The following is a 17,964-nucleotide window of genomic DNA, read 5'->3' as shown; positions in this document are numbered from 1 at the left end:
TAAATTGAAATTTCAATACTAAAAATACTAAATACTGAGTTAAACTTTACCTGAGTAAACCAAAAACAGAAGAGAAGAAATTCTGAATTGATGTAGCAGAAGAAGAAAATATAGAAGACAACAAGAAAAGCAGTTAACTTCGGCACGCCGAAGTTTGTATTACCTTGCAGATTGAATTCGATCATTAAAAATAATACCATATAAATAAGTAAAGTGAGCGGAAGTGAGCGAGAGTGCACCCAAGAGGGCGAAGGACCCATAGGGCAATCCACGAGTAACAAACTTTGTCAGCAAAGCAAAGAATTTCAGCGAGGTGGCCAGAGACAGCCTTGCTATGGCTCTGGTAGATGAGCATCACGTCGACGGTCGCCTGCTGTCAAGAAGTGGGAGGAGATAGAGGAAAAGTTGGCCGACATGGCAACCGACAGTTTGATTAGCATGCTGACCGGCCCCATCCCCTCCTTCGAATTCTTGGACGTGGCAGGGGGCACCGGGTTATTAGGCTTTTGAGGAGCTTCCTGGCGGAATGTGTGGCTTAGACTAGCAAAAAATGGGCTGTCCTTAACATTAGGAGATCCCAAGGGGACTCAGAGCTCGCATCTGGTTACCGAAGGGGCAAAACAACCTTGCCAGGGTGATTGCCTGCCTGAAGGCCCAAAACCCGGAGGCCCATACGGAGGTCTGGTCCCTCAGAGCGGAACAGGAGATGAAGGTAAGCCAACCTTTCCTACTCTTAATTACCCTGTAACTGGAAGCCAACGACAATAAGGTCCGGTACTGCATCAGGAAGGCCAAGATCAAGGTCTTCCTGACCGAGACGGACGAGATACTTTAGGATGTCAATGACACCAAACTGTTGGACATGGTCATCGACGACAAATAACCTGACACCACCCCAAAAAACATCGATGTCGAAAATCATTGAGATTCACCTGAAGCGCAGCTCTCACGCTTCAACAAATCTCACGATACTTCAAAGGGAGAGCGATATCGACTTCGGTATGGTACAGGAGCCTTGAACCACGAACAAGCAAGATCTCATTTTCGAAGAAGGGAATAAAAGCCATTCAAGGAAGCTCAAAGAGCATTCAAAAAAGGAGTATTTAAGGCAAAGAAAGACTCCTGGAAAAAGCAACTGCGAGTGACTTGAAGGCATAAAAAACACTGTGAGATTCAACAAGATTCTCGCCAAAGAGCACACAAGCCCCACCCTTATTAATCGAGCAGACGACAATGCTACAACGACATTAGAAGTGTCACTAGAGCTACTAGTTGACACTCATTTCTCATGGAACCTACGAGAGAGCTCGAAACCCGATTAGGAAATGAACACTCAAACAAACACCAACGAAAGACATCATTACCACGGAGCAATTCCAGTGGCAATAGATTCTTTTGACAAATACAAAAGCCCTGGCCCGGACGGCATAATACCGGCAATGCTACAATCAGCCCAGAAAAGTATCTATAGAAGGCTAAGACTGAAGAACATCCAGCTCTTGTGGAGGGAAGCAAAATACATCTTCATACCGAATCCAGGCAGAAGGTGGCAAATCCTAGCAAATGATTACAGACCGACTCACCTCCTTCGCCCTAAGGACACTACAGACTCCTGGACGTCTACATCCGGGAGAGACTAGATGGACATCGACTATCGGATGCGCAGCACGCGTACCGAAAAGGCAAGTCGTCGGAAACCGCACTACACGAAGTTGTACATCATTTCGAGAGGACACTGCAACGCAACCAATACACGATAGCCGTGTATTGGCGCTTTCAATAACGTGAAATCAGACTCCATCCTAAGCTCCCTTAACTTGTTAGGTATTGAGAGAGGCCTCAGAGAGTTGATCGGGGTTATGCAAAAGAGTAGGACGATCGCAGCAAAACTGAGTAGCACCCACCTCACGTTGAGTGGCTTATAAATAGAACTCAATATGTGTGGCGTCAAATCAGTTGCATACGCAGACGATGTGGAACTGCTAGTATCAGCGAAATAATGACAGGTGCGCTGGGTCTCTTTAACATATGGGTAAAAACCTGTGGACTAGGTATCAACCACACTAAATCAGATCTGATGCTCCTCACAAGCGGAGCAGAAAAATAGTCTATGAGTGATACTGAGCAAAAAGCTCTCATGGAAGAAAAACATTGCGGAAACAGTGAGAAAGACAAGCATTGCTTTTTACTCCTAAGCAGGAAAAAGTTTTAAAGAAAATAGGGACTACACACAAAGATTATTATATGGCTCTACACAGCAGTGGTATCACCGATATTAACTTACGGGGACCTGGTATGGTGGCCGGCACTAACTAGGGCATACAAGAGATCGAAGCTGAAACGGATACAACGAGCAGCGAGTGTGTGGGCCGTGGGAGCAATACCCATATGGCCCGCGGCTGGCCTTAATGCTTTCCTGAGCTGTGCCGATGGGGCTGAGATCTACGCTGAAAATTGAGGGATTGGAAATGCATTTAATCTCTCGGACTCAGCGAGGGTTTTTCAGGCTGAGTTGCTAGCCATAAAGAGACAACTTTCCAAAGTGCGGATCTACTCGGATAGCCAAGCGGCTATCTAATTTCTACCTGCCATGAAACCAACTAAGGGCTAGTGGTAAAATGCAAGAAGCCATTTAATAAACTTGCTGAGAACAATGAGAAATAAGTAATCTGGGAACCGGGACACAACTAGATTCCAGGGACTGAAAACGCAGACGAACCAGCCCGAGCAGGCGCTGCAGCACTAAGTACCGACATAGAAATACCGATCTCCCTTAAGTCGGTCCAGAAAAGGATCCACGATCATTTTAAACTTACAGCCAATGGATAAGTAGGAGCGAGCACCGAAATTCAAAAGAATGTTGGCCAAAATTCGATAAAAAAAAACGAACAAGATAACTGCTATTCAACAGAAAACGGGATAGCAGCAGGATAACCACAGGACATTGGGCGTTCGGATCGCATGCAATGAAGATGGGACTGCCGCGCAATACAACCTGTAGAACCTGCAAGCAAACTACAGAGCAAGGGACATCTGAACATCTGCCCTGCCTCTGCCAAGCGCTAAACCACACCAGACTTTGCCACTTTTATACTTACCAGATGGAGTCACTGAAAGCATAGGAAAGCTGAAGGTATCGGCAATCCTAAGCTCCCCTTCTGACTCAGGATGGTAATGAGAGTGATCGAGCTCTATTTGTTGGTTCTAGTTTTGTGCCTCACCACTTTAACCTATCCATCTTGTTAACACTAAATTTAATTTTAATAAAAAAAATCCTTCCCCACTTTTATTTCAAAATACTGCCTTCAATAATAATCTGGTAATTTCCGATTAACGAATGCTTAAACGAAAGGTCGTCGTCTAAACCCAGCGAATAGGCAGGTCCCGACGAAATTCCTAGCTTTGTGCTCAGGAATTGTGCCGACGACCTGTGCAATACCCTTCTGATATTGCTTACCTTCCACTTTCATCCTTTATGCATAGGTAGCAAATCAGATGCCTGTAACTATAGGGGAACCTCTAAATTATCGACAATCCCTAAACTCTTCGAGAATGTAATCACTCCACACTTGCAACATTTATGCAGATCCGTAACTTCTCCATGTCAGCATGGTTTTATGAGGCAAAGATCAATCACTGCTAATCTTTTGAACCTTAAATCATTTTTATTAGGGTCTTCCACGGGCTTTATACGAACTTTAGTAAAGCTCTCGACTCGGTTATGTGGTTTCTTGGAGATCTTCGTAAGTGGGTTTTGAGTTATTTGAGTGACAGACTGAAAAGGTTCTGTTCAAAAACGATCCACCCAAACGCCTCAGGGTCACATCTGGCTTCTCACAAGGTAGCCACCTTGGTCCACTGCTATTCACACTGTTTATCAATGACCTGCCGCTGTGTCCAACCAAATCCAGAGTAATCATGTATGCTACTGATGTAAGACTATGATTGCAGTATAGAGACAGTTCATGCCAGACAGACTTACAATCGGATCTGAACAACTTTTAAGCTTGTCAGGCTAACTATTTACATCTCAACAGCATTTTGCCATTTTCACGCGTCACTCATCTGTTTGCCACTTATATAATTAACGACTGATCTTTGGAAATAATATCTCTTGCGAACGATCTAGGTAACCGCCTAGATCCAAGGTTTTCATTCTCCGAACATTTTTCTGGCATGGGTAACATGCGTGGCTGTCTCAGAAGGTGGTCGATGGAATCGATTCTCTTTTCTCGGAAGGGTCTAATCTGGGATGCTGACCTATGATTACCGTCTTACTCTAGTAAACTTATCCTTATTATTTTACCTTCCCTAAATAACCGTAGGACAATGCTAAACGTCTTCTTTTTTCTTAAACTTCTTCACGGTGACGTGGAAATCCCCAATGTGCTAGATTATCTTATTTTTACCATATTTTCCATTTAACATGTTTAACGTATATTCCCATAGTAATAAATCACTCTTGGGGAAAATTAAGAGTGCATGCACTCTTTAGGATTTTATGTTCCGATTACAATCGTCTCTACGTACGTGGCGTACGTTACATGTCTGCGCCCCTAGGTGGGTTAGGCGGAAGGTGGGCATTAAAAAAAATTATAATAATATACCAAATAAAATACAAAAAAACCTTTTAATAGATTCTCCAAAAATTAGAAAAGGATAGCAAAAACACAAACACCCGTAAGCCATTATTTTGACAAGTTGAACTTTAATAATAATAATAACAAATGACGAATAAATTTGCTAAAAACCTTACTAAGTACTATTTGTGCAACACGAAAAGTGCTATATAGTTTAATAATAATAAACATTTCTAGGTATTCTAATAGTCCTACACTGAAATCAAAAACCCTAATCTTTTTACCAAACTGTTTAGATATACTAAAAAATTACGATATTTTTACTAATGCGGTTGGTCCATCGAATCGCTCCACGACAGCGCCAGCTGAGAAATGGGATTCGGTTCAATTCCCCGATCCCAAAAGAAAGCTGGAGGTAATAAATTACAACACCTACAGTCATGGCGCCCAACGGAAAGCATAAAACGCAAGTGGGTGGTTACCCACCCAGTATGGAGGGAGGGAACTGAACCAGGGTTACCATGTCAGCCCAAACGTCGGTGGAAGGCGTAAACGCTACCACTTGCTGGGTTATTACTCTGAGTTTATGGGAGGAGGTCATATTAGTTGTAACACTACTGTCATTTAAAAAAATCCTCGAGGAAGCTAAGCCACACAGCGCCATCTTCAACAGAGACTCGGACCTGAAGAGCATGCAAATCTCGCGTTCAAGCGAGGAAAAGAAAGCAGACGCGCAGTACGAGGCTGCTTCAGATAAAGCAGCCATAACCCAAGAAAAGAAGACAAAGCTTACCTGGACCGAGCAATGGATCTAAGAGAGTTGGCTGCACTTCGCCAAGCTTCCCAATATGACGTCCAGGAGCTTGCCGCCAAAAGGCAATACTTCGCACAGACTCTCCGGTGAGCAAGCGCTAATACTAACCCAAGGAGGCTGGTCGTCCCCAAAAAGCGAAAATGTCCAACAAGAGGTTAGTTAAGATCAGTGGGGTGACTAAACGACATTTGATCGAGGAACTCATTGATAGAAGTGATAAAAATAGTAAAATTAAAAAGGCGCGATGGATGACAGACTCACCGGAGGCACTCAGGAGCCTGGTAAAAGCCAGCCCGAAGAACCAGCGCACCATAGCTCTGATATAAACGAGAGAGGCTACCTACTAACTTATATGTTACAAACGTGGGGAGGAACACACCGTAGTAGGTAAAACATTGAGAGACCATCCTTCTCAGATCATATGTACGTACAGTTCCAAAACAAATTTAATTTCTCTACTAAACTAGTATTTTTTTTAGAATCCAACGGAATATTATAAGGTAAGGTTTAAAAACACAATCACAAGACTTCCGACTTGTCCGGGCATGGTAAGGTCTGTGTAAGTTATCGAAAAGTCCCTACAGATTTCTCTAAGAAATTACTAAACAGCTACCAAGCATCATGCCCGAGAGCGAGAACTAGCAAGAGGATAAACCACCTTAGTGGAACAGAGACCTCTCGTTCTGGCGGATTCCGGTAGTTGCTAACAAAGCACCCCACCCTACAAAGTCATCTCAAACGCAGCGACGGACAGTAGACTGAGGGCAACGATGAGGCCCTAACATCACTAATGCAAACTCACTTACTGAGATGAACAGAATACAAAGGAACAGAGAGAATGAAAGTACTGGCATTGGAGCCGGACACATAGAGACAAGATGCTCCAAGGTTTTAGTAACCTCCAATTCATCCGGTCTTATTGTTATCGATGCACTGCTGGGCAACCAATAGGTCCACATTAACTTTGTCGTGCTTAGGGTATATAGTGCGTCCCTGTTTATCAGTACGTTTTTGGAACTGACCGCTGACGATTGCATGGATGTAATCGCAGCTTGGCTGTCCACAAACAGTTTCAAATATACCTACAGATATTCTGCTCTGTAAAGGAAGTGTAAAGAACTTGTGCATTCAGGGATAGAAAAAATATTAATTAGTTCAAAGAAGAACACTATTAACTTGGCATTTAGAAGCTGATAAGCAAAAATAATTAAAGAATGGGCGATTATGTATAACATTGCAAAAACTGAGTAAAAAGAGTTTAAGCTCTCATTTAAAACAGCCCCTGGAATATTTAGGGCCCGGGAAAATACGTGATAGATTTTTATCTCCCAGCAAATCAAACATTTCGGCAAAGTAAAAAGCCGATAACGGCTTAAAGCCAACATAAGTATAATCAAGAAATTTACTAACATGAGAAAACCGGAAGAAATCGAAGCAGATAAAGATTTAGCATCCCAGGCGACTCTATTTGTTTATAATCACAAAACGAAACACAGCACTACCTAAAGAACCCCAGATGATATCTTTCTATACGCTGAAATGCCAGACTTTAGCAAAATTAATAAATTAAATAAAAACCGAAACGAATACGCGGTTAACACAACGTTTAGACATTCATCACTGGTAAGAACTAAGGTAACGAATTCGTCTCAGAAAACAAGACAAATTATGGAAGTGGATAATAAAAATTTTGAAGAAACCAATAGCGGCAGCCAAATCGTTAATTACAAGTCAAAGTTTCGGTAGAAAAAAAAAATAAGTTTCTTACCGAAACACGTCAATTGCAGACAACCCAAGAATATTGAAAGATCCCTTAAACTTTCCCTAATGTTAACATTTCTAATACTAATACTCTTCGATAACATAGAAGTCAATCTTATTAATGCAAAAATAGTTAAGCATAAATATAACTATGGTATTGCCATTATTGGGGATCCCTTTAGAAGAAGCAAACGATTTTTACAGCGTCTGCCTAATTCACTATTTAGTTGAAAAACTAAGAAAAGGAAAATAAGCTGTGTCGGGAGCAGAAGCAGCAGATTTAATATCAACATGATTAAAATCATTATATGTAAACAAGCGATCAGCTGCGGCAGAAGCTTTCCAACTCATAAGCCGGCTTGAAAGCTCTTCCGCCGCAGCTCTTCTGTTTTGCTTGTCTATTCTCTCGCTTACATTCGCTCACTTACTTTGTAACCAAAACCGTTAACAGTCTTAATTTTACATTTCCATGTTTACATACTACATGGTATATAACATATTTCAAGTTATATGGCGACGTTCTTGTATTGCACGCAAAGTACATAAGCACTCTGGAGTTAGTCAAGACTTTGGGCAGGTCATTTACAAATAATGTAAACAATAAGGGTCCCAAATGGCTTCCTTGCGGGACGCCAGATGTAACCCTTAGAACATTAGATAAATTATTCTTCAAGAGGACTTTTTGCGTCCTGCCATTCAGATAACTTGAGAGACCCATTAAATCGAGTTTTCTTATGAGGAGAGAATGGTTAATGGAGTCAGATGCTTTACTGAAATCAGTATAGATTACATCTGTCTGTAAATTTTTTGTTTATAATATAGAAAGAGAGCTCCAAAACATTTGTTGTTGTTAATCTTCGCTTAATAAAACCATGTTGACATGGAGAAAAACCTAATCGACAAAGGTGCTGCAAGAGAGCCCTTAACTAAAAGTCTCCTCTATAATTGTTGTTTCTAAGGATAGAATAAACAATTTCAGAAGGGGATAGCATAGGATATCGGAACAATACCTGAGCACACAGCAAGGAATTCCGTCGGGACCTGCCAAATAAACTAGCTTGAAGGAAGAAGATCTAAAAGAAGAGAACTTTTATTTAGGTTTGGACAAAAAATAAAGTTCGATTTGGGTATGTCGTAGGAATAAGTCTGATCTAATAAGTTGTTTAAAAAAATGCGGGTAGTATTTCTAAATGAAAGCGAGCAAGGATTTGTATTAGTCTTACGTTTAGTCATAAATATAATTTAATTTAATTATAAAACTGTTTTGGGTCCTGTGAGAACTGGGCCCGACAACGAGTTAAATAGTTTTTATAACACTGCGCGTTCCACACGGTAATGTTTGACCGATTGAGAACCGGTTAATTAAAATTTAGCATACAGCCTAGATTTTTTATTTTTAAGTGGGCTCAACTCTTTAGTAAACCACGGAGGTTTATTCAAGATTGGCGGATATTATATCGGAACACATTCAGTAATAAATGAATTCTTTGTATTGTAAAAAATATCCACGGCAACTGCCATTTCAGTGCACATGTATAGATCGGACCAATTGAATTCATATATAAAATTATTCAGCCGTTCAAAGTCCGTCTTGCGAAAACAGAGGACTTTTTTTGCTGGACGATCAGATGTATTCCATAGGTCAGGATCCAATATCAAGAGTCACATCGAAAGTGGGATGATACGGATGATGTTGTGCTCGGTTTCAAATGCTTCGAACTCGAAAAAGCCGAATGCACTCTGGGGTTCTAGACATTTCGTTCGGGTGCTCTGGGGTTTCAGGCTCAGCCGTTTTTATGATAGTACTTTTTTGTACTTTTTGACTTCCTTATGTTTTTCTTGCTTAGTGCCAATAGTCTCCTGGAAACCATCTAAATAGATGGTTCCAATAAATAGGAAGTTCCGACAATGGAGGTATTTAGGAACAGGTAATAAAAATGGAGCTACCATTGATAGATAGCTTTACACAAAGGAATTCAACATCGTTGCATTCCTAGTAAGTTTATAATTCTGACGCGACTGAGGAGTCTACCGCTATAAGAACTCTACCTCCGCGCCTTATTGGGCGATTTGGCTTACCGATGGTAGATAGAATAGTTTGTAGTTCCTGAACTTTAGTTCGGCAATGGATGTCTTATGTACTTTTAGGCTACTGGACATAAACTAAGTCAGCGGATGACACAATATCAAAACAAAATGTAATTTCGTAAAAAGTATTTATAATTTATTAATTCATTACATTGTAGGTAAATAAACAAGTTAACACCGTTAATAAGTAACATATAAGTCGGTATAAATCTTCGGTAATTATTGGATCACCCTAGCGCTTTTATATGAAGGTTCAGCACAAACGCCTTTGGGAGCCTTGCCTGGTTCCTATTGGTTTTTGGTATGGTGAAATATGATGAGTGTTAGCACTTAGGCACTTTTGCTTGACGAGCATAGCTTGCTACAGTTAAGATATTTTTATAGCTCGTGAATTAACTCAAGCCAACGCTGATATTACTGAGTAGTAATAATAGTACTGATAGTAACGAAGAGAAGTTCTCCCAATATATATCAAACACACTCAGGAACTGCGCTGGGCTCGCGACAAGTCAGTCAGCACCCCCTCCCAGAGAAACAGATTTTCGCCTAGCAAGGCCGCCGGCCACGTCGGCGCTGACATCATACACCCCGTTCCCAACAGACTGTGGCGTGGGAAAGACACATTTTTATTAAATATAATTGGCGCTCATACCGAATCCACGACTCGAAAATGTAAGTGGGCTGACCAAATCTAATACTCTTCAATTACACTCACAGGGAAAAAAATTAATAAGAATCCCTTCCAATCAAATAATTTTTTACATAACATTTTAATACAAAGAAATAAATAAAGTGCGATTGGAAATGTGACCTACAAAAAAGTGAATTAATATCAATCGTCTCTGAATAAATATTTTCATACTTATCATAAGTTTTAAAGACCAACAACTGGCATACACGACCGACATGTGGAGTGACGCAGCGAAATTTTATATCGCTGACTGCTCACTATGTAGATGATAGTTTTCGGCTGAACGTCGCTCTTTTAGGTACTAATATAAATCAATTTTTATAATATATTTTTTTTTGTGTATGACTACATATAATGTACATGAACATACATACATATTTACATATTATTTATTAATGCTTATGAAGCATTGAACTTACTTGTATATATTTTACAGGCAACAGGGAGCTCTTGGACGAGAAAAAAACTGTAGAAAATATTCTCAAAAATGGTCAGGACATTTTGCAGGATTTCAACACACTTGAAACTATCGATCGAGCTGTGTTCGTTACGGACAATGGTGCAAATGTCGTTGCGGCATTTAAAAGCTTAAAGCGCCTATCTTGTTCTTGTCACAATCTGAACTTTGTCATGGATGACGTCATTGAGAAAAATCCTCTTGCGGAAGTAAAGGCATTGATAGATTGCAGCAAATCATTAGTAAAATATTTTAAACATTTGCAACTTAACAGTAAGCTCTCAAAAACGCTGAAATAGCAAGTTAAAACACTCTGGAACTCAACATTTTTAATGCTCTTAAGTATATTTCATGTAAAACAGGAAATAAAAATTCTTTAACTTAAAAAAGATAAGCTACTGCGAACTATAATTTTAGATTTTTCATTACTTAAAAAAAGTTTATGCTTCTTAAAACCTTTTAAGGACTGCTCTGAAGCACTTAGCTCTGACAAGGAACCAACAATGCAAATATTTGAATTGTAGTCTGAAAAATTATGTAAACCTTGCAGAACTGACACACTTGACTCCAAAATAATAACTGAGCTTAAAAAAATTTCCCTAAGTTCATTAGAAGTCAGGTTTCTTTCGGTAACTGCTCATTTGGTTGGGCTTTTCTTGAACCCTTCTTATAGAAAGATGAATTTCCTCTCAGAGGAAAATAAGACAATGTGATAGCTACGGTAAAAGCAATACTGTCCGAAAATATAGGACAGAATACGAGGTAATTGACTACCGGCGTACTGCCAGTAGTCTAAGTGTGTTAGTATTAAAGATTTAAATTTGGGAATTGTATCTACATTGTAGGTTAGTGTGTACAAATCATTATAACTTGCACATTAGACTATAAAAGGTTTATGCAGTTTGAAGGAGGTTCACAGTGGCGCAGCACTAATGGTATATAGGACTCAACAAGTCAGCATTTTCCACATCACCATAGATAAGGTTATAAATAAAGGTTATTCCTAGCATCGTTCTACGATTCGCTAAGGACGGTAAGTTTATTAAAAGGAGTCTATTTGAATAGGAAGGTAATCTTTGGTTTGCATTCCAATTTAAGCAATGTAGAGCGAAAAGTAAAAAGTTCTTTTGAACCGACTCGATGCGTTTACTATGGACGCCGTACTGAGGGCTCCAAACGCAGCATCTATATTCTAAGATAAGACAAACTAAAGAAGTATATAAGGATTTAGTGACATAGGGGTCATTGAACTCCTTCGACCGCCGTTTAATAAATCCGAGCCCACCATAGACAAAATATGATCAATAAAGTCAAGTTTTGGGTCCATCCAAATCATCAACTGAATTAATTCTTTCCAAAGAACGACACGAGAGAATATAATTAGGTTGGATAACATTGCGAAACTCAGCTGCAGGGCATTCCTTAGTTCGTTCAGCACCATGGAGTCAATGACCATCTTCTCACAGTTGACAAGCAGTATGAGGAACTTCTCCGTCTGCCAGTTGAGGGTGTGTAGGACCAGGCTCTTTGAACTGAGCGTCTGTCGCAGGGCAGACACATCGATTAGATCACGCCTCAGGTCACGCAGCGCGCACTGTTGCTCGTTCATGCCACGCAACTTGGCCCGCTCCTCGTGATGACAGCTCTCTCTGATCTGGACGGACCGCACCAAATAAAATTAATAAATTAACAGAGACAGTTAAGAAAATTATAAAATATATATATTATGGGTGACACTCCACACTTTTGATTTGATTGGATTGTATTTGTATTGATTGATCACCCCACAGAAGTCCCCCAGCCAATGTCAGCACTGACGACGGCCCCGAAATAACTGCCAACAGCTCACATCTGATTACGTTCGAGCGGTTGGCTTTCATCAATAGTACGAAATACATTAACCAACGTGAAGCCATTAGGAAAGCGCCAAGCATTGCGGTATCAAAACGGTATTAAGCATCATTAGCCACGATCCTATGCTAAGCATGCCATTTCTCCAAAGAATTAACAACCAAAACTTTGAGATTATCCAAGGTCTTAATGAGGAAGTGAAATCAGCTGGAACTAATGACATCTGGTTTACGGTATTAATCAGCTGCTCTATCCTACTCAGTCTAATCTTGAGAAGGAGACGAGACGCTCGGGGGATTCAACAAATCGTTGACAAGTTCCAGATGACCGAGGATCATACTTCTATACAATATGTAACATATAAGTCGGTATAAATCTTGGGTGATTATTGGATCCTAGTGTTTTTACATGCAGGTTCGGCAAAAACGCCTTTAGGGGCCGTGCCTGGTTCCCATTGGATTTTGGTATGGTGAAATATGCTATTTTTGCTAGTGTCAGCACTTTGGCTTGACGAGCGATCGGCTTGCCGGGCTCGCATAGCTTGATACAGTTAAAATATTTTTAGTTTAATTATTAGCTCCAGTAAACGCTGAAATTACTGAGTAGTAATAATAGTACTAATAGTAACGAAGAGAAGTTCTCCCAACATATCCCAAACTCACTCAGAAACGGCTCTAGGCTCGCGACGAGTCAGTCAGCACCCGCTCTCGGAGAAACACATCTTCGCCTAGCAAGGCAGCCGGCCACGTCGGCGCTGACGTCATACACCCCCGTTCCCCCGTAGTATATTTAAAACATCCTTAGCTAAATAATTAGGGCTAAAATGAGTGAGTAAAAACAAAGGCCCAAAATTTACTGGGAGATATTTATTGGGAGAAGGTAAAAATGCTTATGGTTTATTTTATTTCCATACACATTTTTATTTGGAACTAAGGTAGTAAGTCTTTATCCATACATGGGGCATTTCTTTACGGAACCTTTCTCGCTGCACTGCTTTTTGGCTCAGTGTCGGTGAGTTTCTTTAATTTTTATTTGTTTTTAGTTTACCGTTTCACCAGTTTGATCACTTACATAATCCCATCCACATTAATCAAAAATTTGTGTGCAGTTAACCAAATCTTTGGAAGCATATAACTTTGTGTACAATTTTTTGTCAACATGTGCATGATTTTTTGTAACAAATTTTCCGAATCGATAAACATACTTTTTCAAATATTTCTTTATTTCTTTAAACCGATAAGATATTTTTTTCGATTATGTTTTTGTACATTTGACTGCCTCTAAGGCGTCTCACCCTTTTTAAAAATTCACGACTGCAACCTTTCGAAGCCAGATTCCTTATTGATCCGCTTGCTAGAAAATTAAAGATACAAGTCGTAGATCTATCAGCAAAACTCACTGCAGCGAAATTGTTCAATGTGCAACAGAGGTTAAGCAACATGCAACCAATTCCATCCTCAAGCATTCCCCTTCTCAACGGAAATGGTATCTTAAGGATTAGCGGCCGGTTACTAGTATTTGTGATGCTTAGTTAAGATGAGAAATATCTAAAATAATCAACCCAGCACGGCATAGGTTCGCAAAACTTAAAATTGTATTTCCCCATCGCAAAGTCCTGCAGAGGACGGACCACAGGACCACCCGATATTTAAAGTTTTATTAGACGGGCCTCCAACGTTTGCGTTTTTGTCTGCTTTAGTACCCGGGCCATCCACTTCGAAGCTAGGTCTGAATTGACGAAAAGAATCTTGGCCGCACTTGGTTGTTTTTGAACTCAAGGCCTACTCTTCTAATCAACGGTGATTTTTTAATCGTTGGACTAGTTCTTAGGGTGGCTGTGTTTAGAGTGGCTAAAAACCGTTAATAAGGAGTTCTGTTTGCTTTGGAAAGAATACCTGAAGAAACACAAAACTTGTATACTACTTAAGCTGAGTCTCCGAGTACTCTAAGGAAATTCCCTTTTTTGTCGTCTTAGCTCAGAGAAACGGTTCCAAGCAGTCATTAATAAATATTAGGATTTTGCCGCAGTGACGACTGATGCCAGTCGTGTGGACAGAATCACCAATCTCTTTTACATATCAAGGACCGCAAAGCGTATCCAAAAGATCGTTAATTTTGTAAAGGCGGTGTGATCCCTCTACCAACCTTGCTATGTCCCCTACGCTCTCTCTTCCTCTCTCTCAGAACTTTCGACCTAAAGAGCGTTTTGATTCGCTCTCCTAAGCTAAGCCTCAGTTACTTGTAATTAGTTCCACATTATCTTCTATTTAAAAGGATATTCGCACTTCGCGCCATACCCAAGTAGCTCCACATTTTATATTTAACCTCCATTCATACACATTTTTCTCTGTTCAAATTATATATGATTTATTCTCCTTGTCTGTCCCGTTCCGACTTATATATGTTACAAGTGATATTTTCCTTTTCTACTTGTATACTAATGAAAAAATAATGTACTAAGATTAGTATATACAATACAATTAGTACAGTACTAGTGTTTTTCTCATTAGTATTAGTATAGTAGAACACCTGCAAAGCTTCAATTAGTTAGCTTTATATTTATATTTTAGTCAGAAATTTGCAACGCAGTGTATTAGACTATTTTTAGACTATTTTGAGTAGAATCGGACAGACGGTCGGACAGATGAACATGGCTATATTGTCTCGGCCATTGATGCTGATCAAGAATATATATACTTTATAAGGTAGCAAATGATTTCTTGACGTAATTCTTGCAAGGTATATAATTTGCCTGCATCAGAAGACTATAACTTAGAATTCGCATAGTATTAGGACGCAAAAATGCTTTCAATGGAGTTGCAGTGCTAAAAATGCATTATTGGCATCCAAGATATGTAGTATTTTTAAATTACTCCTGTTTAAATTTGTGAGGTCTAATTTGTTAATGTATTGTCAATCATAGACATCTTTCTAGTATGTTGAATATTTTTATTGCTTATTGTTGGACTCAGCACCTTCCTCTGAGAGCTCTCCAATCGACAGCAAAGCAAATTCTACCACCACCGCATAGTGAATTATAATTTTATGTTTTTCTAATAAGAGCAGTAGCAGTATCTAACGCATGGAAATTTTTATTTCCAAGTTGTATGTAATAGGTAAGAAGTACTAAATAATGCGTATGTAGGAGTGAAGTGAATTTAAGCCGAATTCAAAAGACTATTTGACTTTGCAGCGTAATGTTACTGTTTTGTTATTTGGATAGAATAACGGTAGGTGAAAAAAGACAACACAGCTATAAATATTTTACAGCTCCAAAAAATTTTTTGAAGTGTATTAGCAGGGCATAGCAAACAGTCTATTTAAATATACAAAGTTACTTTCGTATAATACAAAAAAAATTTTAATTCCATGTAAAATACACGATACTTCATAAATTAATCATATCAATTTGCCAAGAATTTTCTAAAGTACCTAAAACTATTCAAGCGAACACTTGACCACTTTAAAATGTAATTTCGTGCCTACCTTCAAGGAGCGTACTGGAAAGATCGCCGATGCGACCATTTTTAATTAAAAACTAATTTTTTGTTAATATTTATAAGGTTTGTTAGTTGAATTAAGTATAAATAAAAGTTGAAAAATTTTATGTCAAATAGCTTAGACTCAATAAATTTCAAAAATACAGTCCCATTTTCACGCGGTCATAGTGTGTCCATAGGCCATCCTGACTTTATAATTACCACAAAAAAAAAAATGGCGAGGTTTGTTATGGTTTTCATAAGTTTTGCAATTTTAAAAACCAAGAAATTTTGTTCCCGTTTCTTTCCGCCGTCTTATATAAGGCTAGATTTTGTTTTATATTCCTGCTACGTTGATTGTTCTTGGTCTCCGTTTAATCACATAAACCACAATTTGCTGCGAAGAGTTTCCAGCTAATCTTGAAGTTTCTTTTTACTCCCAGGCTTATTCTTGGAACATAATTTGTGTAAAGCCTTGATGCAAGCTTCTTAAGGCTATAAACGGTGAGTGGGTCATTTGTTGTTACTTGCTTGAAATTTCTTATAAGGTCTTCAGGGGGGCTCCTATTTGGGCTAGCAGAAGCTAGACATGTCAACGGCGTGTAGCCGCCGTTGTGATTAAGGGACAGAAAAACACGAAATGGATGTCGAAAGGATGGAGATGCAAATTTAAGCTGTAAATGTAGTAGCGGTTGGTAATTTTTGAATATTAATTGTAGCTGTACAGACATCTGGAAGATCCACTTCCACCACTGAGATATTGGTGTCGTCATCATCCGATGGGTACTCATTTTCTGCATGATAGAGGGCCGTAACGTCCCTTCGCAGGATTAGGATCCTACTTGACTGCGTTATTTACAGGATCTTATCCGTTCATCCGCTGGTAGATACGGACATGCACTCCTCAATTCAAACGATCCGCTTGTAATTAAAGGGAGTGTGCCCGAGTGCGTTTTGGAACTTTACTCAAGTGTACCGCCATCGGGTATTCTTCGCCGACATTTAGCATCGCTTCTTTTAGCATATCGACTGATCCGTTGATCAGCGCATGCTATGATGGCTGGCAGGTCTCACTCTAAACTGAGACTGGCGAGTGCGGCTTCAATCCATCTATACTGGTTAAGTAGAATTTGCCCTTTCGGGTTGGAAATTCTGGAAGTATGTATGTATGTTTGCTAGGGAAGCTTTACTCCTATATCCCTGTATCTACATACATATATGTATAAAAATTGTGTAAATTTTTGGTATTCTGACATTAGTTGGAAACGGCTGAACCGATTGGATGAAATTTTTTGTCAATTGTTTAAAATTGCCAGGCGATTTGAACATTTAAAAGTAAAATTAACAAAGTAACCTTTGGGATAGTTTTTTTTTTTATAATGCCTGCTATTATGCGATTTAACATTTAATGGCGTACAAGCGCTTTCTTTGAATAATGCCTGCTATTAGGCGATCAAATATTGGACGGCATATACGCACTGCACAATGGCAAGCAAATATTTGAAATAATCCAACAGAGAAAGAACGTACCGAATAATATGCATTGAGACGGACCCAATATGCACGGGTTTGCCCTGCAGAAACATTACCACAAAATAGACGAAATTTTACTAAAAGACAGCCTGTAAATTTAGACTTTAATCGCGCTGCATTCCATCACGATTCAATAATCGCGTATAAAGGTCTGAGCTGCGTTGTTTTTGGTTCATTTTCTGTCGTATGTCCGCATTGCAATGCAGTGTAGTTTCAATTGAAATCTGATGGATTATGTTGCTTCCCTGGCAAGGTAAAATTGATTTGCTGCCCCTCCCCCTTTTCTATGGGAATACAACCAATCAAACCATTTTCTGTCGTATGCAGAAAAATAAAATGGATCCTTTCAAACGACATTATTTCGTGCTAAAATTGTTAACCAAAAGTACAGATCGTGCTTTTAAGTAATGGCATATCATTATTATAAAAACGAAAACTTCTAATTGAGAAATTGCTGCTAAACACTAAGATTCAAGGGCAAATTCGCCATCGAGCTTTGTTACCACCAACTACCAAAGATCACAAATTCCATCAGATCTTTTTGTTGGTGAATCGGAAGTTGAATAAAATCACCGTTTTTTAAGTTTTAAAGAAACTAGAACACATATTTTCGATTAGTTGTAGAATCTTCTGCTTGAAGTGGATAGCTTCGACAAATTCTATGGTCGTTTGCCGTTAAAGTATCTTACATTTTATATAACTGGCATTCA

General features: G+C 39.3%; 1 protein-coding gene across 1 annotated transcript in view; it reads right to left on the bottom strand.

The window, feature by feature from the left end:
* Positions 1–17,964, bottom strand: part of LOC110185535 (uncharacterized) — a 156,177-nt gene that overhangs the window by 54,699 nt on the left and 83,514 nt on the right. The window lies entirely within an intron of this gene.

Source organism: Drosophila serrata, unplaced genomic scaffold, assembly GCF_035046125.1.
Source record: "Drosophila serrata isolate PLE 108 unplaced genomic scaffold, ASM3504612v1 contig_337, whole genome shotgun sequence".
Taxonomy (NCBI): Eukaryota; Metazoa; Arthropoda; class Insecta; order Diptera; family Drosophilidae; genus Drosophila; species Drosophila serrata.
Note: the sequence above shows the minus strand (reverse complement) of the source record. Positions and strands in the feature narration are given on the sequence as shown.